Source organism: Pseudophryne corroboree, chromosome 6, assembly GCF_028390025.1.
Source record: "Pseudophryne corroboree isolate aPseCor3 chromosome 6, aPseCor3.hap2, whole genome shotgun sequence".
NCBI lineage: Eukaryota > Metazoa > Chordata > Amphibia > Anura > Myobatrachidae > Pseudophryne > Pseudophryne corroboree.
The window spans coordinates 147,462,982-147,487,375 of NC_086449.1; the positions used below are offsets into that span (position 1 = coordinate 147,462,982).

The 24,394-nt window shown below is 47.5% G+C and overlaps 1 protein-coding gene across 7 annotated transcripts in view; it reads left to right on the top strand.

The window, feature by feature from the left end:
* Positions 1–24,394, top strand: part of FAM178B (family with sequence similarity 178 member B) — a 1,338,131-nt gene that overhangs the window by 989,591 nt on the left and 324,146 nt on the right. The gene's annotated exons all lie outside the window — the stretch shown is intronic.

The following is a 24,394-nucleotide window of genomic DNA, read 5'->3' on the forward strand; positions in this document are numbered from 1 at the left end:
TGTCAAGAGGAATGCAGAAAACCAAGAGGAAACCCTCGCAAACACAGGGAGGACACAAAAACTGCACACAGATAGGACCCTGGTTGGATTCAGGGGAGGCAGGAAAAGCTAATCATATTCATTGTGCCCTAATATGAATGAGAAGTAGAGGGTGTTTGCCATATTCTTTTTTTCCGCTTTTGGTGTTGACATTCTTGGCACAGCTTTTATACAATTATTGTAGCCACAAAGTTTGCACTATTTCTTTTATTGAATAAGTGGTGTTTATACCTGTCAGAAACGTGTCTGCATTATAGGAACCTCCTTTTCTCTGACGTCCTAGTGGATGCTGGGAACTCCGTAAGGACCATGGGGAATAGCGGCTCCGCAGGAGACTGGGCACATCTAAAGAAAGCTTTAGGACTATCTGGTGTGCACTGGCTCCTCCCCCTATGACCCTCCTCCAAGCCCCAGTTAGATTTTTGTGCCCGACCGAGCAGGGTGCAATCTAGGAGCTCTCCTGAGCTTCTTAGAAAAAGTTAGTTTTAGGTTTTTTATTTTCAGTGAGACCTGCTGGCAACAGGCTCACTGCATCGAGGGACTAAGGGGAAAAGAAGCGAACCTGCCTGCTTGCAGCCAGCTTGGGCTTCTTAGGCTACTGGACACCATTAGCTCCAGAGGGACCGAACACAGGCCCAGCCTCGGAGTCCGGTCCCAGAGCCGCGCCGCCGGCCCCCTTACAGAGCCAGAAGCAAGAAGAGGTCCGGAAAATCGGCGGCAGAAGACATCAGTCTTCACCAAGGTAGCGCACAGCACTGCAGCTGTGCGCCATTGCTCCTCATGCACACCACACACTCCGGTCACTGAAGGTGCAGGGCGCTGGGGGGGGGCGCCCTGAGCAGCAATATAAACACCTTGGCTGGCAAAAATACATCACATATAACCCCCAGGGCTATATGGATGTATATTAACCCCTGCCAGATTCCATAAAAATGCGGGAGAAAAGTCAGCGAAAAAGGGGCGGAGCCTATCTCCTCAGCACACTGGCGCCATTTTTCCCTCACAGCTCCGTTGGAGGGAAGCTCCCTGGCTCTCCCCTGCAGTTAATACACTACAGAAAGGGTTAAAAAGAGAGGGGGGGGGGGGCACAATTTAGGCGCAGTATACAACATATAGGCAGCTATAAGGGAAAACACTTTTTTATAGGTGCTATCCCTGTGATATATAGCGCCCTGGTGTGTGCTGGCATACTCTCCCTCTGTCTCCCCAAAGGGCTTTGTGGGGTCCTGTCCTCTATCAGAGCATTCCCTGTGTGTGTGCTGTGTGTCGGTACGGCTGTGTCGACAGGTATGTGGAGGATAATGAGGTGGAGGCGGAGCGAATGCCTGTAAATATGTTGTCACCCCCTGCGGGGTCGACACCGGTGTGGTTGAACTTATGGAAGGATCAACGTGAAAGTGTCAACTCCTTACATAAAAGGCCGACGACACGGAACAGCCAGCTACTCAGCTTGTGCCTGTTCCAGCGTCTCAAATGTCATGGGGGGCTCTAAAATCGCCCGCTACCTCAGATAACAGACACAGATGTCTACACGGATACTGACTCCAGTGTCGACATCGATGAGACTGGTGTACCCTCCAAATAGGTCCACCCGTTACAGGATTGAGACAATGAAAAATGTAGTACACATTTATGATTATACCCCAGGTACCACATAAAAGGGTATTTTGTTTGGTGAGAGAAAACTATTAGTAGTTTTTCCTGCATCTGAGAAACTAAATGAGGTGTGTGAGGAAGAGTGGTCTTCCCCCGGTAAGAAATTTATATTTTCTACAACGGTTATTGGCAGCGTACCCTTTCCCGCCAGAGGATAGGTCACGCGGGGAAACACCCCATAGGGTAGATACAGCGCTTACACGCTTATCAGAAAAGGTGGCACTACCGTCTTCGGGTACGGCCGCCCTGAAGGAACCTGCTGATAGAAAGCAGGAGGTTACCCTATAAGATATGGTCACACACTAGGGCATTATATTGCGACCAGCCGTTGCTTCGGCATGGATGGGCAGTGCTCCCGCTGCGTGGTCAGATTCCCTGTCGGAAAATAACTATGGATAGGGACAATATTTTGCTGAAAATAGAGCATATAAAAGACGTGGTCTTATACATGCGTGATGCACAGAGGGATATTTGCCGGCTGGCATCAAAAATAAGCGCTAGGTCCATTGCCGCCAGACGGGGGTTATGGACTTGGCAATGGTCAGGCGATGCCGACTCGAATCGGCACATGGAAGTTGCCCTATAAGGGGGTAAAACTGTTTGGGGATAGTTTTTCAGACCTTGTTTCCACAGCTACTGCTGGGAAATTAATTTTTTTGCCACAGGCTACCCCACAACAAAAGAAAGCACCGTATCATCAAGTACAGTCCTTTCGGCCCCAGAAAAACAAGTGGGCTAGAGGCTCATCCTTTTCTGCCGAGAGGCAAAGGTAGAGGAAAAAAGCTGCAACACACAGCTAGTTCCCAAGAGCAGAAGTCCTCCCTGCGTCCGGTAGGTCCACAGCATGGTGCTGGGGCTGCTCAGGCGGACCCGGGTACGGTGGGGCCCGTCTCAGATATTTCAGCGGACAGTGGGCTCTCTCACATAGATCCCTGGGTCCTTCAAGTAGTATCTCAGGGGTACAGGCTGGAGTTCGAGACGTTCTTCCCCCCGCCGTTTCCTAAAATCTGCCTTACCGGCACCTCCCTCTGCCAGGGAGACGGTGTTGGTGGATATTCAACACTATAATCACAACAAGTGATTGTCAAGGTGCCCCTCCTTCAGCAAGGAAGGGGTTACTATTCCACAGTGGTTGTGGTACCGCAACGGTTCGGTGAGACCCATCTTGAAATTAAAATACTTGAACTTTTATATCAGAAGATTCAAGTTCAAGATGGAATTGCTCAGGGCGCTTATTACGAGCCTGGACGAGGGGGATTACAGGGTCTCCCTGGACATCAAGGATGCGTACCTGCATGTCCCCATCCCCCCTTCCTCACCAGGAGTACCTCAGATATGTGGTACAGGACTGTCACTATCAGTTCCAGACGCGGCCGTTGGAGTTGTCCACGGCACCGAAGGTCTTTACGTAGGTAATGGCCGAAGTGATGATACTCCTTCACAAGAAGGAAGTTTTTATTATCCCGTACTTGGACGATCTCCTGATAAAGGCGAGGTCCAAAGAACAGTTGGTAGTGGTGGTAGCACTCTCTCGGGAAGTGCTACAACAGCACGACTGGATTCTCAAGATTCCAAAGTCACAGCTGGTCCCGAGGACACGTCTTCTGTTCCTGGGAATGTTTCTGAACGCAGACCAGAAAAGAGTGTTTCTTCCAGTGGAAAAAGCCGAGGAGTTGTCATCTCTAGTCAGAGACATCCTAAAACCAGGACAGGTGTCGGTACATCAATGCACACGAGTCCTGGGAAAAATGGTAGCTTCGTACGAAGCATAATTCCATTCGGAAGACTCCACGCAAGGACGTTCCAGTGGGACCTGTGGGACTAATGGTCCGGGTCCCATGTACAGATACAACAGCGGATAACCCTGTCAGCAAGAAACAGGGTGTCGCTGCTGTGGTGGCTGCAGAGGGCTCATCTACTAGTGGGCCGCAGATTCGGAATACAGGACTGGGTCCTGGTGACCACGGATGCCAGCCTTCGGGGCTGGGGTGCAGTCACACAGCGAAGAAATTTCCAGGGAGATTTCGCTTCACATAAATATTCTGCAGCTAAGGGCCATTTACAATGCCCTAAGACAAGCAAGGCCCCTGCTTCAGAACCAGCCGGTACTGATCCAATCAGACGACATCACGGCGGTCGCCCATGTACACAGACAGGGCGGCACAAGAAGCAGGATGGCGATGGCAGAAGCCACAAGGATTCTCCGATGGGCGACCTACACCCAGGAGAATGGGGACTTCATCCAGAAGTTTTCCAAATGCGGGTAAACCGTTGGGAATGACCACGGGTGGACATGATGGCGTCCCGCCTCAACAAGAAGTTGAAAAGATATTGCGCCAGGTCAAGGGACCCTCAGGCGATCGCTGGGGACGCTCTAGTGACACCGTGGGTGTACCAGTCAGTTTATGTGTCTCCTCCTCTACCTCTCATACCCAAGGTACTGAGAATAATAAGAAGGCGAGGAGTGAAAACCGTACTCGGGGTTCCGGATTGGCCATGAAGAGCTTGGTACCCGGAACTTGGAGGACCCTTGGCCTCTGCCGCTCAGACAAGACCTGCTGCAGCAGGGACCCTGTCTGTTCCAAGACTTACCGCGGCTGCGTTTGACGGCATGGCGGTAGAACACCGGATCCTAAAGGAAAAGGGTATTCCGAAGGAAGTCATCCCTACCCTGATCATAGCCAGGAAGGATGTCACCGCAAGACATTATCGCCGCGTTTGGCGAAAATTTGTTGCTTGGTGGGAGGCCATGAAGGCCCCGACGGAGGAATTTCAACTATGTCGATTCCTGCACTTCCTGCAAGCAGGGGTGACGTTTGGGCCTCAAATTGGGGTCCATCAAGGTCCAGATTTCGGCTCTGTCGATTTTCTTCCAGAAAAAACTGGCTTCACTGCCTGAAGTTCAGACTTTGGTTAAAGGAGTACTACATATTCAGCCTCCTTTTGTGCCTCCTGTGGCACTTTTTGGATCTCAACGTGGTGTTGGATTTCCTAATGTCGCATTGGTTGAGCCACTTAAAACCATGGAGCTAAAGTATCTCGCGTGGAAAGTGGTCATGCTGTTGGCCTTGGCCTTGGCCAGGCGTGTGTCAGAATTGGCGGCTTTGTCATGTAAAAGGCCTTATCTGATTTTCTGTATGGATAGGGCAGAGTTGAGGACTCGTCCTCAGTTTCTCCTGAAGGTGGTCTCAGGTTTTCACTTGAACCAACCTATTGTGGTGCCTGCGGCTACTAGGGACTTGGAGGATTCCAAGTTGCTGGACGTAGTCAGGGCCTTGAAAATTTATGTTTCCAGGACGGCTGGAGTCAGGAAAACTGACTCGCTATTTATCCTGTATGCACCCAACAAGCTGGGTGCTCCTGCTTCTAAGCAGACTATTGCTCGCTGGATTTGTAGCACAATTCAGCTGGCGCATTCTGCGGCTGGACTGCCGCATCTTAAATCAGTAAAAGCCCATTCCACAAGGAAGGTGGGCTCATCTTGGGCGGCTGCCCGAGGGGTCTCGGCTTTACAACTTTGCCGAGCTGCTACTTGGTCAGGGGCAAACACGTTTTCAAAATTCTACAAATTTGATACCCTGGCTGAGGAGGACCTTGAGTTCTCTCATTCGGTGCTGCAGAGTCATCCGCACTCTCCCGCCCGTTTGGGAGCTTTGGTATAATCCCCATGGTCCTTACGGAGTTCCCAGCATCCACAAGGACGTCAGAGAAAATAAGAATTTACTTACCGATAATTCTATTTCTCGTAGTCCGTAGTGGATGCTGGGCGCCCATCCCAAGTGCGGATTGTCTGCAATACTTGTACATAGTTATTGTTAACTAATCGGGTTCTTGTTGTGAGCCATCTATTCAGAGGCTCCTCTGTTATCATGCTGTTAACTGGGTTTCATATCACAAGTTGTACGGTGTGATTGGTGTGGCTGGTATGAGTCTTACCCGGGATTCAAAATCCTTCCTCATTGTGTACGCTCGTCCGGGCACAGTATCCTAACTGAGGCTTGGAGGAGGGTCATAGGGGGAGGAGCCAGTGCACACCAGATAGTCCTAAAGCTTTCTTTAGATGTGCCCAGTCTCCTGCGGAGCCGCTATTCCCCATGGTCCTTACGGAGTTCCCAGCATCCACTACGGACTACGAGAAATAGAATTATCGGTAAGTAAATTCTTATTTTCATCTCAAATACCGTAGTCTGACTACAAATTATATTGTGTACTTTATTCCATTTGGTGCAATAAAGTGTCTTCATTATAAATAAATAATTTGCCAAACATACTGTGATATTTGAGTGAAAAGAAAGCAGTCACGAAACATACAAATTAGCACTGCAATTAGGAAAGTCATTTTAATTACAGTTGTTGGGGTCTCTATTTGGATTAAAAATGAATCATTTGTAAAATGTTGTGTCTCATTTAGATGTAAGTAAATGAAATTATTTTGACTCGTGTCATTGCTGTATTGTATTTTGAATGAAAACAGAGTATTCCATCTGAATAAGTGATACAGTAATCTTATCCACAGCTACGACTTCATGTATTGCCTGACACTGAGACATTTGTTAGGCCACCCATTTCCTCGGGCATGGTATTACGTGTATACTGATCAAAGAGTTTATAAATCTGGGTAATTTGAGGGATAAATCAGCAGCATTTTTTGTTTGTGCATTCCATCTTCATAACTTCTCATCACCGTTACCAGTGCCATTACTCACTATACGGATAATAAAGAGTTGCTAACAAATCATCCTCTCAGATATAAATACAGATATGAAAGTAACCGGCAGCATTGTCAGCCCTGTCCCTGGTGTAAGAGAAGCCTCTGATGTCACCTCTGAATAGCGAGCAATTGCATGTTCATGCTCATGACACAATTATACTACATGTGAGCACCCCGTTGCCCCAGTAACGCCCATTCTGTCATTAGGCAGGTACGGATCATTCATAGAGGCATAAGCCCAGCTCTGTTGCATTGCCAATAGCTAAAAATTGCGAGATCCATCCGCAAAGCTGACTTGTGTATTACTCGGAATAAGCCTCTGTGAGTTTAAATAAAGCTTACAGGTGTCACGTCGCAAAGGGGGAGGTAGATATGGTGGAATGATAGAGAGAGACATGCGGGTGGGTGCAGGGAGCCAGAACTAGTGAAATAACAGTGAGGGAGGAAAGCTAGTCAGGGCTGGGCATGTGAGGAGATGGAAGGCTACTTATTATCCCTTCGGTCAGTACTGGACGGCGCACAGTACTAGTGCTGGCTAATGAAGCAGCTGCGGGAGGGTGAGTAATATTGGCAGGCAGAGGTGGAGATAGGATGCAGATGTGCACTGCAATAGGCAGCTCTGTATGTAAGAGTGCCCATTCACTACCACTCTAAAGCTGGGTACCCACTAGACGATGTGAACGGGACCCAGCATCGGCAAACAGCATTCACACAGCGGTGGCCATGCTGAATTTGTCAATATGACCCTTGCTAGCGATGTCTTCCGTCTGCCCTGCACGTTGGGCTGACAGAGGACGTAAATGCCTACCCGCGGGAGCGTGCATCATCAGCGACATAGTGGGTACATACTAGACGAGGTGCCTGATATGTCGGTCTGATCTGCCGGATAGGACGACATATCATGTAGTGTGTACCCAGCTTAAGGCAGTGTTTGGCCTAGGTTACAGATGCCTGCCCAAGTAATGTGAGGCCACACTAGCTGCTATTAAGCGGCCACATGAAATAGAGGAGACAACCCATCATACAATATAGGACCTATTGCTGAGTTGTACATAAATCTGTTGCAGATGCTCCTGCTTTGTATGTATGGAACGGAATGCTTATACTCACACATATGAAAAGTTTTTCACATCTTTACTATGCACCTACCTTTTATCCGTACGTTTGGTTAGATACTCATCATCACCATCACTGTGCACTTGCTCCAGCCTATACTTGGTGCCGATAAAAATGTGTATTTATGTTCCTGTCCAAATCTGCATAACCCACAGTTACATTCAAACTCCCTTGAGCAGCTTTGCCTAAATACGCCTCCTGAGTCACCGCTTCGCATGACACATTGCCCGTTGTTGAGTACAGTTGGTTCCGGACTACGCGCAGTACAAACACATGCAAGATACACTCCACATATAGGATTACGTTATCTCTGTGTTAGGCCTATAATCAGCAGGAGGAAAAACAAGCAGACAGCATGCTGACATTTGATGATGATGTACTTGCATTAGGTGATCTCACGTGCGTTTTACCTTCACAAAAGTCAAGTGGCACAAAACGTGTTGTGTTTCTTGAAAACTATTTTAAAACAGTAAGTGAAAACACACACACCCAGATGTTACTTACAGGCTACTATATCAGATAGCTGAAATCGTCATTTCTGGAGAAAATGGGAATTTTTGCCAGCTAAATAAGGGATTAATATTATGCAGCAGCTGTCTGGCTAATATATCCTTTTGAGGTCTGATAAATGACTCTGTACTTAATCTTTCTAACCACTTTCATAATAACTCTCTAAAAATCTGTTTAGAATTAGATTTATGCAAAACCCCTATAATATGTATATAATATTACAGGTTGAGTATCCCATATCCAAATATTCCGAAATACGGAATATTCCGAAATACGGAATTTTTTGAGTGAGAGTGAGATAGTGAAACTTTTGTTTTTTGATGGCTCAATGTACACAAACTTTGTTTAATACACAAAGTTATTAAAAATATTGTCTAAAATGACCTTCAGGCTGTGTGTATAAGGTGTATATGAAACATAAATGCATTCTGTGCTTAGACTTAGGTCCCATCACCATGATATCTCATTATGGTATGCAATTATTCCAAAATACGGAAAAATCCGATATCCAAAATACCTCTGGTCCCAAGCATTTTGGATAAGGGATACTCAACCTGTATTGCAAATTTGTGACTCTAAGAAGTATTGGGATATGTGTCTGTCTGAGATGATGTAATGTACTTTGTCCTCATTATTATGCTTTGAGACTCATGATAACTGTGACAAATGTGACAAACGTGACCATATTCATCTCTTCTATTAATAATATATACATGTGTATTATGCTATTGTGAGATGTAATGTAATAGACCCTGTCTTTTTTTATATAAGACCCACGCTAACTATGATTAGTAGTAAAAATATTCCAAACGATGTATATACATTTTTGACTCATGTTGCTATAAAGATACTTGATATTTTCTATACACTTGATCAATGCTGGTACACACACACACATATATATACTAGCTGAATACCCGTGCTTCGCTACGGAATTTCAAGTATAATCACAAAGATTCTTTCTCTTACGTCCTAGAGGATGCTGGGGACTCCAAAAGGACCATGGGGTATAGACGGGATCCGCAGGAGCTTGGGCACACTAAAAAGACTTTGACTGGGTGTGAACTGGCTCCTCCCTCTATGCCCCTCCCCCAGACCTCAGTTAGACTTTGTGCCCAGGAGTGACTGGACACACACTAGGGGAGCTCTACTGAGTTTCTCTAGAAAGACTTTTGTTAGGTTTTTTATTTTCAGGGAGACCTGCTAGCTACAGGCTCCCTGCATCGTGGGACTGAGGGGAGAGAAGTCAGACCTACTTCTGCTTAGTTCAAGGGCTCTGCTTCTCGGCTACTGGACACCATTAGCTCCAGAGGGTTCGATCACTTGGTTCGCCTAGCTGCTTGTTCCCGGAGCCGCACCATCACCCCCCTCACAGAAGCCAGAAGAAAGAAGCCGGGTGAGTATTAGAAGAACCGAAGACATCAGACGGCAGAAGACTTCAGTAACGGTACAGCGCAGCGCTTCACCAACGGCACTCACAGGGTGCAGGGCGCTGGGGAGGAGCGCCCTGGGCAGCAGTTACTGGGGTCAAAGGACTGGCAAAAACGATTATACGGTGCCCGGGCACAATATAGAATACCCCCGCCAGTATAATAAAATTTAAAATTGAGCGGGCTACAGCGCGCCGGGAAGGGGCGGGGCTTAGTCGCACACTGCTCACCAGCGCCATTTTCTCTCTCTCCACAGTGCTGCAGAGACACTGGCCCGGACCTCCAAGCTCACTCAAGTAACAAGGGGGCAAAACGGGGGGGGGGGGGGGGGCACATAAAATTTGGTGCTTTTATCATATTTAAGACAGCGCTAGACAGTCGCATATACTATCTTTTTTAGTATATGGGCGCTGGGGTGTGAGCTGGCATACTCCCTCCGTGTTTCTCTCTACAGGCTTCCCTGTGGGTCTGTCCCCTTGTTTTTGGTCAGTGTGGGTGTGTCGGTACTGCGTGTCGACATGTCTGAGGCTGAGTGTTCCTCCCCGGAGGAAGTTACTGGGGGCGCAGAGAGGGATTTGGGTATGACTATGTCGGCACAGCCGACTGCTGATTGGTTGACTATGCTGAGTACACTGAATGCAAATGTGGCTTTATTGTCTAAGAGGCTAGATAAATCTGATTCGCAGACACAAACATGGAGGAAATCCATGGAGGAGGCTTTGTCTCAGGTACAGACTACCTCAGGGTCACAAAAGCGTTCTTTTACCCAGATACAGATACTGACACGGACTCTGATTCCGATGTCGATTTCAATGAGGCTTCTTTACATCCAACGGTTGTTAGGAGTATTCAGTACATGATTGTAGCTATCAAGATGTTTTACATATCTCTGAGGAACCTGCTGTTCCAGACACCAGGGTTTGCTTATTTAAGGGGAAAAAGCCTGAGGTGAAGTTTCCTCCCTCTCATGAAATGAACGCGCTTTGTGAAAAGGCTTGGGAGTCGCCTGACAAAAGATGGCAGATTCCCAAGAGAATTTTGATGGCGTATCCTTTTCCCTCTGACGAGAGGGGCAAATGGGAGTCGTCCCCCAATGTGGACAAGGCTCTATCACGACTGTCCAAGAAGGTGGCGCTTCCGTCTCCTGACACGGCTGCTCTCATGGATCCGGCGGATCGCAAGCTGGAGACGACATTGAAGTCCATTTTCGTTAATACTGGTGCATTGCTCAGACCTGCTGTTGTGTCGGTTTGGGTGAGTAGTGCTATTGCTAAGTGGGCTGATAATTTTGCTTCTGATATGGATACCCTTGATAAGGATAACATTCTTTTGACTCTTGGTTATATCAAGGACGCTGCAGATTACCTAAGCGATGCGGCAAGGGATGTTGTCCTCTTGGGATCAAGAGCCAATGCCATGGCGGTCTCGGCCAGGAGGGCGCTGTGGATTCATCAATGGAATGCTGATGCCGACTCCAAGAAGAATATGGAAGCTCTCCCTTTTAAAGGTAGTGTCTTGTTTGGTGACGGCCTTGCTGACCTGGTGTCTACCGCTACTGTGGGTAAGTCCTCTTTTCTTCCTTATGTTCCCACACAACAGAAAAAAGGCACCCTATCATCAGATGCTGTCCTTTCGTCCTAATAAATACAAAAAAGGAAAGGGCTCCTCCTTCCTCGCTTCAAAGGGTAGAGGAAGGGGAAAAAAGTCGCCCGCCATGCCAGGCTCCCAGGACTAAAAGTCCTCCCCTGCCTCTACCAAATCTACAGCATGACGCTGGGGCTCCCCTGCGGGAGTCTGTGCCGGTGGGGGCCGTCCCTGATTCTTCAGTCAGGTCTGGTTTCAATCGGCCCTGGATCCTTGGGTCTTAGACATTAGTGTCCCAAGGGTACAAACTGGAGTTTCAGGAGATGCCGCCCCCCCCGCCACTTTTTCGTGTCGGCCTTGCCAGTTTCTCTTCCCGAAAGAGAAGTGGTAAATGCTGCGATACAAAAGTTGTGTCAACAGAGGGTCGTTGTGCCGGTTCCCCCTTCCCAACGAGGGGAAGGGTTCTATTCGAGCCTCTTTGTCGTGCCGAAGCCGGACGGCTCGGTCAGAACAATTCTGAACCTGAAATCCCTCAATCCATACTTGAAAATTTTCAAGTTCAAGATGGAGTCTCTTCGGGCTGTGATCTCCAGTCTCGAATGGGGAGATTTTATGTCGTCAGTCGACATAAAGGATGCTTACTTGCACGTCCCGATATATGCTCCTCATCAGGCCTTTTTGAGATTTGCGGTACAGGATTGTCATTACCATTTTCAGGCGTTGTCGTTTGGGCTTTCTACGGCCCCAAGGGTTTTCACCAAGGTAATGGCGGAAATGATGGTTCTCCTTCACACGCAAGGGGTCACAATTATCCCGTACTTGGACGATCTCCTGATAAAGGCGAGGTCCAAGGAACAGTTGTTAAGAAATGTGGATCTCTCCCTGTCGGTTCTGCGACGTCACGGTTGGATTCTAAATTTGCCAAAGTCTCAGTTGATCCCGTCCACTCGGCTGCCCTTCCTGGGCATGATCCTGGACACGGAGCTACAGAGAGTGTTTCTTCCGGGGGACAAAGCTCTGGAAATCCAGACCATGGTCAGGGAGCTTCTGAGGCCGACAAGTGTGTCGATTCATCAATGCACTCGGGTGCTACGGAAGATGGTTGCGGCTTACGAAGCCATTCCGTTTGGCAGGTTTCATGCCCGGGTGTTTCAGTAGGATCTGCTGAACAAATGGTCCGGGTCTCACCTGCACATGCACCGGAAAATAAGTCTATCTTCCAGGGCCAGGATTTCTCTCCTGTGGTGGCTGCAAGGTTCTCACCTTCTAGAGGGGTGCCGATTCGGAATCCAGAACTGGGTCCTGCTGACCACAGATACAAGTCTCCGAGGCTGGGGCGCAGTCACGCAAGGAGGAAGTTTCCAGGGAAAGTGGTCAAGCCAGGAATCTTGTCTCCACATAAATGTTCTCGAGTTAAGAGCCATTTACAACGGCCTCCTGCAAGCGAAGAGCCTTCTTCAGGGTCTCCCTGTCCTGATCCAGTCTGACAACATAGCAGCGGTGGCGTATGTAAACCGCCAAGGCGGAACAAGGAGCAGGGCGTCAATGGCGGAGGCCACAAGAATCCTTCGCTGGGCGGAACAGCATGTGAGCGCTCTGTCAGCAGTCTTCCTCCCGGGCGTGGACAACTGGGAAGCAGACTTCCTCAGCAGACACGATCTCCATCTGGGAGAGCGGGCTCTTCATCAAGAGGTATTTGCAGAAGTGACAAGGCGTTGGGGAATTCCTCTGATAGACATGATGGCGTCTCGCCTCAACAGGAAGCTTCCGAGGTATTGTTCCAGGTCAAGGGACCCCCAAGCCAGTGCAGTGGACGCCCTGGTAACTCCGTGGGTGTTTCAGTCGGTGTATGTGTTCCCTCCGCTACCTCTCATTCCAAAGGTGCTGAGGATCGTAAGACGAACGAGGGTTCGGGCAATACTCGTCATTCCAGAATGGCCACGGAGGGCCTGGTATCCCGAGCTTCAGGAGTTGCTTGTAGAAGATCCTTGGCCGCTTCCTCTAAGAGAAGACCTGTTACTGCAGGGGCCCTGTGTGTTTCCGGACTTACCGCGGCTGCGTTTGACGGCGTGGAAGTTGAGCGCCAAATCCTAGCTCGGAAAGGTATTCCCGGGGAGGTCATCCCCACTCTCCTTAAAGCTAGGAAGGAGGTTACGGCAAAACATTATCACCGTATTTGGAGAAAGTATGTGTCGTGGTGTGAAACCAAAGCAGCTCCTGTGGAGGAGTTTCATTTGGGTCGTTTTCTCCATTTTTTCCAGGCAGTCGTGGATGCAGGCCTGAAATGAGGTTTCATCAAAGTGCAGATTTCGGCTTTATCTATTTTCTTTCAAAAAGAATTGGCCATCCTTCCTGAGGTTCAGACTTTCGTGAAGGGAGTGCTGCATATCCATCCTCCATTTGTGCCACCCGTGGCGCCGTGGGATCTTGAAGTGGTGTTACAGTTTCTTATGTCTCACTGGTTTGAACCTTTGCGTAAGGTTGAGTTAAAGTTTCTCACTTGGAAAGTGGTCATGCTTTTGGCTCTGGCATCTGCCAGACGAGTGTCCGAGTTGGCGGCTTTGTCTCACAAGAGCCCAAATTTGATCTTTCATTCGGATAGAGCGGAATTGGGGACTCGTCAACAATTTCTGCCGAAGGTGGTTTCTTCGTTTCACATAAACCAACCTATTGTGGTACCTGTTGCTACGGATGCTGTGGCGGTCCCAAAATCTCTTGATGTAGTAAGAGCTTTGAAGATTTATGTCGCCAGAACAGCTCTTACTAGGAAGACAGAGGCTCTGTTTATCCTGTATGCTTCCAACAAGATTGAAAGTCCTGCTTCTAAGCAAACTATTGCCTGCTGGATTTGTAATACGATTCAGCAAGCTCATTCTTCGGCTGGGCTACCGTTGCCAAAGTCAGTAAAGGCCCATTCTACCAGGAAGGTGGGCTCATCTTGGGTGGCTGCCCGAGGGGTCTCGGCACTTCAACTTTGCCGAGCAGCTACGTGGTCGGGTTCAAACACTTTTGCTAAGTTCTACAAGTTTGATACCCTGGCTGATGAGGACCTCATGTTTGCTCAATCGGTGCTGCAGAGTCGTCTGCACTCTCCCGCCCGCTCTGGAGCTTTGGTATAGACCCCATGGTCCTTTTGGAGTCCCCAGCATCCTCTAGGACGTAAGAGAAAATAGGATTTTAATACCTACCGGTAAATCCTTTTCTCCTAGTCCGTAGAGGATGCTGGACGCCCATTCCAGTGCGGACTGTTCCTTGCAGTTGTATTGATACTGGTTAATTTTGGTTTCACATGGGTTGTGTATCCGTTATATTCAGCTTGTTGCTGTTGTTAGTTCATACTGTTATCTGGTTTCCTGCTACTCTGGTTGTACGGTATGTTTGTGGTGTGGGCTGGTATGTTACTCGCCCTTAGTTTAACTAAAATATTTTCCTCAAAATGTCTGTCTCTCCTGGGCACAGTTCCAATAACTGAGGTCTGGGGGAGGGGCATAGAGGGAGGAGCCAGTTCACACCCAGTCAAAGTCTTTTTAGTGTGCCCAAGCTCCTGCAGATCCCGTCTATACCCCATGGTCCTTTTGGAGTCCCCAGCATCCGCTACGGACTAGGAGAAAAGGATTTACCGGTAGGTATTAAAATCCTATTATTGCACAGGAATCTGTAGTCTCTTGTGTCTCTGTATTTTCTGGACAATGGGATATACAACTCCGACCGGCCTTCCTCGGATTGATGCTGTCAAAAAGCTGGCGCTGAGGCGAATAATCCGCCTTCTTCTATGCCCCGTCCCTGATTCTGCCCTGCTCAGTGCTGTAAATGCTGGGACGACAGGCCAAGCTCCGCCCGCTGTATGTTAAATATGTAAGGTTTGCAGGGATAGGCTGACTCTATTCCAAAGGGCCCTAGGTCTTCTTGCTTAACTTCTCGCTCTCCTTAGTGCTCCTCCTTTGGGGTAAAAAGGTAAAGATTTTCGCACTACACTTAAGGTCACTGGGAGAGCTACCTGTACCCTTTACACAGCAGATAATCAGTTGCTGACTGTCAAGCTTTCCTTTAATGCATTTAAGAGTCAAAATATCTATGTCTCCTTTCCTCCTATTGCTCTCTGAGAGGTTCGGCAAGTGACAGGTTAACCTCTGATTATTGAGACACTATCCTCTCCTGACTGGAAATAAGTTGGTTAAGTACTTATATCTGAAATCTATATATATAAAAGGCAAATGCCACTGACTCATCACAAAATCTCCTGAACCATAAGGCTGTACTGCCTTGCCAGTGGTAGTTGCAGAGCAGTCCATTATTCAAATAGGGGAGCCACACCTAGCGATATTTGACAGTGTTTAGGGGTGGCAGTTGATGTGGCTACCCTATTTAAATAATGGAGTGCTCTGCAACTGCCATTGGCAAAGAAGTCCAGGAACAGAGCATTGGGGGTAATTCCAAGTTGATCGCAGCAGGAATTCTGTTAGCAATTGGGCAAAACCATGTGCACTGCAGGGGAGGCAGATATAACGTGCAGAGAGAGTTAGATTTGGGTGTGGTGTGTTCAATCTGCAATCTAAATTGCAGTGTAAAAATAAAGCAGCCAGTATTTGCCCTGCATAGAAACAATATAACCCACCCAAATCTAACTCTCTGCAAATGTTATATCTGCCCTCCCTGCAGTGCACATGGTTTTGCCCAACTGCTAAAAAATTTCCTGCTGCGATCAACTTGGAATTACCCCCATTGTGTCCTCCCCTGTCCACGACTTGATATTGACGGCACCATGCATTCTTTATAGCCCCTGGCTGGGTGGGCTGTCATAACTCTCCTCTGTGAGGGGGAAATTCTCAATAATCATCTCACCTCTTTTATAAAATCCCTTCTTAGTGGGTGCCTTAGCCACAAAGCAAGCTACTGTCTAGCAAGTTCCTAGTCCTTATGGTTTAGGAGATTTTGTATTATATATATATCTCATACGTCCTAGAGGATGCGGGGGACTCCGTAAGGACCATGGGGTATAGACGGGATCCGCAGGAGACATGGGCACACTATAATGGGTGTGAACTGGCTCCTCCCTCTATGCCCCTCCTCCAGACCCCAGTTAGATTCTGTGCCCAGGAGAGACTGATCACACACTAGGGGAGCTCTACTGAGTTCTCTGAAAAGACTTTATGTTAGGTTTTTTATTTTCAGAGAGACCTGCTGGCTACAGGCTCTCTGCTTCGTGGGACTGAGGGGAGAGAAGTCAGACCTACTTCTTCTGAGTTAAGGGCTCTGCTTCTTAGGCTACTGGACACCATTAGCTCCAGAGGGTTCGATCACTTGGTGCGCCTAGCTGCTTGTTCCCGGAGCCGCGCTGTCAACCCCCTCACAGAAAAGTCGGGTGAGTATTGGAAGAAAAGAAGACTTCAGTGACGGCAGAAGACTTCAGGTCTCGGAGGTACCGTGCATCGGTCGCGCTGCGCGCCATTGCTCCCACACACCAACGGTTCTACAAGGGTGCAGGGCGCAGGGGGGGCGCCCTGGGCAGCAATATACCTCTTCCTGACACTGGCAAAAGATATATACAGTGCATAGGCACTGTATAGGGACCCCCGCCAGTATAAATATGAAAAATATTAGAGGGGCTGAAGCGCGCCGAGAGGGGGCGGGGCTTAGCCCTCACAACTTGTTACAGCGCCATTTTTTCATGTCCCCGCAAAAAAGCGCTGTTAGGCAGCTAACAGTGAAAAACGAGGGGGGGGGGCAAGGTGTTTTTAGTGCAAAATGGAAAAATATAGCACTATACACTATAATGTGCGTGTTAGTTAATGAGTTGTAATTGTGTTCTGTGTTTTCCCTGTCACATATACCCATGATAGCTTTATAGGACACATGTGTCGACATGTGTGTGTGCTCTGCCTCGAGCTGACTATGGGAATCCCTCTGTCGGCATTGCCGACTCCTGATGGTACTTGGGTCTGTAGATCAAGTGTCAGCAGGTCGGTAGTTGTATGCTTTTTCAAAAGTAAACACTGTATGGGTGACACAGTAGTATGTGGGTGACCTGTCGGCACCATCTGTTATTACTGGGTGTAAATTAACATGAAGTCAATATCCTATACCTGTATAGGGTACGGTTCCATGGGCCTGTAGCTCTGGTACAGATGTGGTTTTATTGTGAGGGAATGATATTAAATTTATGTGTATATACTTCCCTCGAACCCCTCGGGGTCGTAAGAATGTTATTTTAGCCTAGTTACCACTCCCTGTTGTCGACAAATACTATGTTTTATGTCGATCAGAAGGTTTCCTGGTCAGATCCACGACTTGGGCATTCAGTACATGGTCATACACATTCAGCACACATTAATGTCACTAGGGACCCTGGGGTTCTAGACAAAATACTTATATATGTATGATATATATATATATATATTTATATAGGAGATGTGTGTATATGTGTATTTAAATATGTATATTCATATTACAAGTTCTTATGAATGCTGAAGTAAACTTATGCCTTCTCATGTGCTGGTCACTATGTTGATAAAGTCAGCCGTGCCGAGTTGGTCTCATATCCTCACGAGGAGTCCGAGTGTTTATTCTTTTCCCGTCATGGATAGAATACAGCGAAAGTCAACTTCTGGTCTGCACGGGGCCCTGTCACTAATGGATCGTATACAAGAAGCTAAGTGATGTTTTAATTATATGCTTTGATGATATTTGCATTACATGCGCATGGGGGAGTGCTTGCATTCAGAAATGGTCGGTTACCTTGGCATCCGATAGAATTACCCTAGAGAGTGAGAGGGGATGTTTCTTATGATGGGTCTTCTCTATAACATTGCGGCAGGCTGCCGTGCGACTACAGGAGGTATGGCCAAGGGAATGCTGAGGCTGACTCCGAGAGATACTGGAGTTTTTCCCTGTAACGGTGTACCGCGGTTGGGGGATGCCTCAGTTAAGTCACTCTTGGCGGATACCACTGGTAAGTCTACCTTTTTGAATTAGATCCCCTCACAACGGTTGGTGACGCATTGGGATGCAGTCATTTTAACCGGTTCGATACCGTTCTTTTTTTCCCTTTCTGTACAGATAGTGGAAGGTGAAAAGGTAAGAGTTCTGCAGCCTTGTTAGGTTCGCAGAAGCGGATATCATCTTCTGTTTCTACCACATCCACCGCATGTCGCTGGGTCTATCTGGCTGGAGCCCACGCCGGTGGTAACTCGTCTAATACTCTTCAGTCAGTCCGGGAATGGACTTGGACCTGTGAGTTAATAATAGAATCCAAATGGGGACATACTGGAGTCTACAGATAATTCCCCTCACCGATTTTTCAAATAAATCTTACAGATTCACCTCGGGAAGGGGAGGTAGTACGCAACGCCATACCAGAGTTGCGTCAGGTTCAGGACATTGTCCTGCTGTCCCTGTAAAAAAATAAAAAAAAAGATTTCTACTTACGAAGTTGAACTACATGATGGAATCTCTCAGGCCAGGGAGCTCCAGCACGTAAAGGTAGAAAAGGGTTTACATGCGTTTTTCTCCGCATTCAGCTTACCTGGGTTGATATCCGGGATTTTCTTTGCCATTTCACCGGAGTGATGGCAGTATGATGGTTTTCTTTGTATAGTAAGAGCCATTGTTATTCTGTACTGAGACGCTCCCCTGATTAAGGCGAGGGCAAGAAACAAGTGGTGCAAATCGTTGTTTCTCTCTGACTGTTCTTCAAAACAGGGAATGGCTGTTGTTCCCAACGACGCAGATGTCGGAGGTGGGGGTTTCAGAGTAGATACTGAACGGTTGAGGTTCTGTGTTTTCCTGTGGAAAGAGGTCTGAGGATCCAGAGTCGGATCAGATTTGCAGTGACAATCCATCCATAGGTTCCGTTGATGAAGAAGATGGGTGCGGCCTAAGAGGCCATTTCGGTGAGCAGGTAAAATACCAGTTGGAAATGTGATCCGGGTCTCACCTGCACATGCACCGGAATATAATCCTAATGGCCAGGATTTCGCTCCTGTGGTGTCTGCTAAGTTCTCACCTCCTAGAGCAGCGGTGGCCAACTTGTGGCTCTTGAGCCACATGTGGCTCTTTCTTTATTCAAATGTGGCTCCCAGCACTCTAAATCATGTGAACACAACAGATACAGAAACCGCTCTACAGGGACTGAAAACTGAAGGAGTCAGATACTAAAGGTGAGACACCCACAAGCAAACAGAGGACACATTAGGGACTGCTGCTATGGCACATGTTGATGGGGGGGCTGTAGTGATACATGAGGGTGGGCTAGAGTGACACATGGCAGAGCTGGCTGGAGAGACACAGGAGGGTCCTGGCAGAAGTGACGTGGGAGGGTGCTGGAAGTAGTGACACATGGGAGATATGGCTGGAGTGACATAGGAGGGTGGTAGCAGGAGTGACACATGGAGTAGCTGGCTGGAGTGATATAGGAGGGTGGTAGCAGGAGTGACACATGGGGGAGCTGGCTGGAGTGACAGGAGGGTCCTGGAAGTAGTGACATATGGGAGAGCTGGCTGGAGGGACATAGGAGGGTGGTAGTAGGAGTGACACATGGGGGAGCTGGCTGGAGTGACACAGCAGAGTCTTGGAAGTAGTGACACATGAGAGACCTGGCTGGAGTGACACAGGAGAGGGTCCTGGCAGGAGTGTCGCGGGAGGGTGCTGGAAGTAGTGACACATGGGAGAGCTGGCTGGAGGGACATAGGAGGGTGGTAGTAGGAGTGACACATGGGGGAGCTGGCTGGAGTGACACAGCAGAGTCTTGGCAGTAGTGACACATGAGAGACCTGGCTGGAGTGACACAGGAGAGGGTCCTGGCAGGAGTGTCGCGGGAGGGTGCTGGAAGTAGTGACACATGGGAGAGCTGGCTGGAGTGACATAGGAGGGTCCTGGCAGGAGTAACACGGGAGGAGGCTGGCTGGAGTGACAGGAGGGTGCTGGCTGGAGTGACACATGGGGGAGCTGAAGTTTATTATGTGAATCTGGCTTGATAATGCTGATTATCTTTACAGGAATAAAAGCTATACCTTAAACACACCGTAAAACATTTTAAACCTTTAGCCGCTGCGGACGCTATACTTAATTCACACTTTACGCACCTTTTACGCTATTAGCGTACAGAGTCCCGTACAGTGTACGGACTTTGCATACACACGCCGCACTGACGGTACAAAGTACTCACAGCGCGTACACAAACAGAGATACACTTTAAACCTTCTACAGCAATGCAATAATAATAATACACTTTAAACCTTAGCAGGGCAATGAGCACACGACACCAATTGTGATTTTACCACTGGGTTCCGACACCACAGTGGATTATTTCTGAAAGGGGGTTTACAATACAAATTATACACTACAATACAAGACAATATATAACAGAATAATGGCTACAGGTCAATGTACATACGTGAGTATATTTGCGTGCGCTTCCCGGTCTGGTCCTCCGTCATCAAATAGATAACGTTGTGAGTCTTGTGTCAGTCCGGGCTGCAGCAGGCTTTATTTATACAGGTCTTCCAAAAACAATACAATGGATACTGTAATTCCTTTGTCCATTGGACACAGGAATGCACTTTTATAGTACAGAAGAGGTCATAGGTTGATTTGAAAAGGTAGGCGATGTCTTTCTCAACTGCTCTGGTGGGTGGTCTCCTCTGGATTCCCGCCGCATACATAATATACAGTTTATATCTATATTCTGCTTCTGCACATAACTATCCGCAGGAACATGCGATCTTCCGCAGACCAACACCGGAATGTTACCCTTAAAATACCCTACAGCTGGATACCAAATATCACCTTATAACATTAGTCTGTCCCCTCTTATCCTGTAAAGGTGAATCCCTTTGTTCTGCAACCATTTAAACAGCTATAACTTTCTGATGTGGTGCAAGGAGACTATGTGTACATTGTGCACTATTTGGATTAAATATGTAATGTGTATTGATGGCTCTCCATGCGTACACAAACTCTGCCGTAAATACCCATACAACGCGCCGATGCGCAGGACCACGGGAGCGACCATACGCAAATTGCAGATATGTGCACGCACGGCAGAACAAGTGCTCACGCAGTGGGCATGTGTGTGCAGTTTGTACGTGCTGTGTGTTCTGCAATATTTTTCGACTTTGACAGTCCACCCTTTGGCAGTCACCAATAACTGCCACTATCTAATCACTAAACAGAAAAATATCATTACAATATCTACAGACGATTGGATGGTCAGAGGAGAGTTGTAGGCGGGAAATGTATGACCTAGTGGGATAGTAAAAAGCATGTATGTATGAATCCATGTCTGAGGGGCATGTATCATCGTGCCGTATATGTTTTAGATAAGCTTCGAGGTATTGCGAAGTATACATTAAATCCTTCTTATCCCGTATTAAGGGTCTGTAAGTGGGCTGACAAACACTACCGAGCTCTTTTCGGCTTCTTGTTCCAACAAATGGGGTGCACATTTAGTTGATGATACATGGAGGGGGAACATATGTGAGTGCTAGTATATGTGGATATCACCTGTCGACTATGTGTGTCATTAACTGAAGGTTGTAGAGATGAAGATAAGACACATATTTAAAATACATTCACATAACATTTACATAAACATTCTTGGGTAGGGCTGATGTCTTTTCTGGATGGGTGTATCTGGGCAGAGGGGGAGACAAAGGAAAAACGGGTGAAAGAAACAGGCCATGGAATTCATTTGCAATCCTTATCATAACACTGTCTCTATGGATGGGTCATAAATTAAATCTGCTACTATGACAATGCCCTCGCTCCTTAAACTCATCAAATTTGTGCCGTGCTTGCGCTGCGTCAGAATTCGAACACACCTAAATATCAAGCCAATAATTATGACGACTCCCAGGATACAAAGGAGAAACTTCCCTACACTCATAATAACATTTTGAGCCCACTCTCCTAATCCTGAGAACCAATTTCGTGGGTTCAACCATGAGACCCAGCTGGTCAGCTCATTACCCACAGCGGTCAGGGTAAGGTTGTGTCTCCTCCGGAACTCCCACTTCAACTGCAATATATCATCCATCTTTTGATCGATAATCTCTGTGGGGTCGTCAGTGCTGTTTGTAATATACGTACAGCACTTCACACCATACTGAGTTGCCAAAGTGACACAGTACCCACCCGTCACGGCTGTGATATAATTAAGGACCATCCTGTGCTGGATCAGTTCCGTCTTGTAAGCTTGTAACTCCCTTCCCGTATACCTGAAGGTGTCATCATACATCTCAGTGATATTATCTATCAAGTTCGCTAGCGCATGGATATACCTATAATTTACAATTCCTCTGGCAGTACGGGTGATGTCTAATGCGAGAAGGAATTGAATCCCGGTGGATTCGTGGATCAAATCAGAGGCTACGTGCTCTGTCCTCTCTATGAGGTGTCTCTTGACGATGTGTTCATAGTGAGTATGAGTATAAGGAGCCTGAGCACTGCGGTGAACATCTTTCATCTTATCATGGGTTATGGTCATGACCTCTGGCAACACTCTTCCAACATAACACAATCCCTCTGAGTTCGGGGCAAGCCACTTATACGCCTTCCTCCCACATATGAAATAGGCATCATCGGGGAGAACATAGGGGACAGAATATGACATTACCATATTACAGACTTTCCAAGTGAAAACCCCAATCCCTAGTTCTCCCATCTGCTCAGTACAAGTATCAGGCAGGATGATATGAGCACAGTACCCTGGTGATACTTCTCCAACCCACATGGTCTTGCTTCCTCGAGTATACCTATACCGAAAATACCTTCCACTGTTGGCTATTCGGCGTACAAGTTCAGAGTCTATGGGTATCCTATCAGCTCTGTGCGAAAAGGCCATTGTCTGGTTATTCCACGTCACTTTCCAATTTCCAGGTTTTCGGTAATTGGAAATATTGAAACATAATAAGGATCTGTCTACATGATACTGGTGGATCTTCAAACTAGGGGGCCTAGAAATATTGAATTTCTTGTCCACCGGTCTCCCACCCCATAATTGGAGTACCTCATCCATTGCTAAAGGGTACGGTACTAATCCTGACTTGCTCTGACCTTGAGGTACTTGTGAGCACACCCAGCATTCTGTCTGGTTTAAGACCTTACCCACTAGTGAGTGGTAATCACTCAATGGATGACGGTCCATGTTGATATTAAGGCTGGACTGACATCTCTGGATGCACCCATCCTCGACTATGTTCTCACAATTCCTACAAATGCAATTTTCCTCAGCCAATAACCCTTCACAGTGCCTCCGAGCTCCCTGACTACCAGATCGCTTTCTGATACTCGCCTTTGCTCGAGTGATGTGTTGCTCTTGAGATTCTACAAATCCATCCTCGCCATCAGAACCCATTCCAGATCCTTTCTCGACCTCTCTGGGACCCTCACCGAAACAGACTGTCCTGGTCAACAACAGGATTAACAGGAAAACCCGGAACGCAGTCTCTTGGGGTAAGTCCATCTTGTTATGGGAAGAGAAGGGAAACAATAAGGGGAGAAAGAGAAGGAGAGAAGGAGGGTAGTGGGGGATGGAGAAAATAAAAAACTGGTGCGACAACCGCCTCTGGTCTTGTTGTTCTCCGCGCTCAGGTGCCGTCTCAACAGTACTGCCTCTCAACCTTCCCGGAACAGACACTCCAGTGATACGATGTTCTCTACACTCTGCTCTTTGTCACGGGTTCTCTCTGGGTCAGCGACCTTCTTACAGTGGGACGAGTGGACCCAAGTCTCTCTTTCGGCAACCTTTAATGCTGTCGTGCTGGTTAGCAAGACTTGGTACGGTCCTTCCCACCTGTCAATGAGGCAACCTGAGCGTAGAAAATTTCGAATCATTACATAATCCCCAGGTTCAATGTCATGACAATTACTGTTCGGTAGGTCAGGAATCACCAGCTTTAGATTTCTATTTTGATTCCTCAGCTGCTGGCTCATCCTAACCAAATATTTTACAGTCACTTCGTTATTGCATTTCAAATCATCCTGGGGGTCTATCATTACATGAGGTTGTCGGCCAAAAAGAATCTCAAAGGGTGATAGGTCAAGGGGGGACCTGGGAGTGGTTCTGATTCTGTACAATACTGGTGGCAAAGCTTCTGGCCACAACAATCCAGTCTCAGCCATCACTTTGCTCAGCTTGTTCTTAATAGTGCTGTTCATTCTCTCCACCTTCGCACTCGCCTGTGGTCGGTACGGAGTATGCAGCTTGCTATTAATTCCCATCAGTTTGCACATTACCTGAAAGCAGTGACGTGCGGTGGGGTGAGGCAGGTGAGGCAGAGCCTTTCCTGTCATACTAACATTTGTGCCAGAGGTTTGAGTGGATAAAGTATATGGAAAATACAAAGAATTT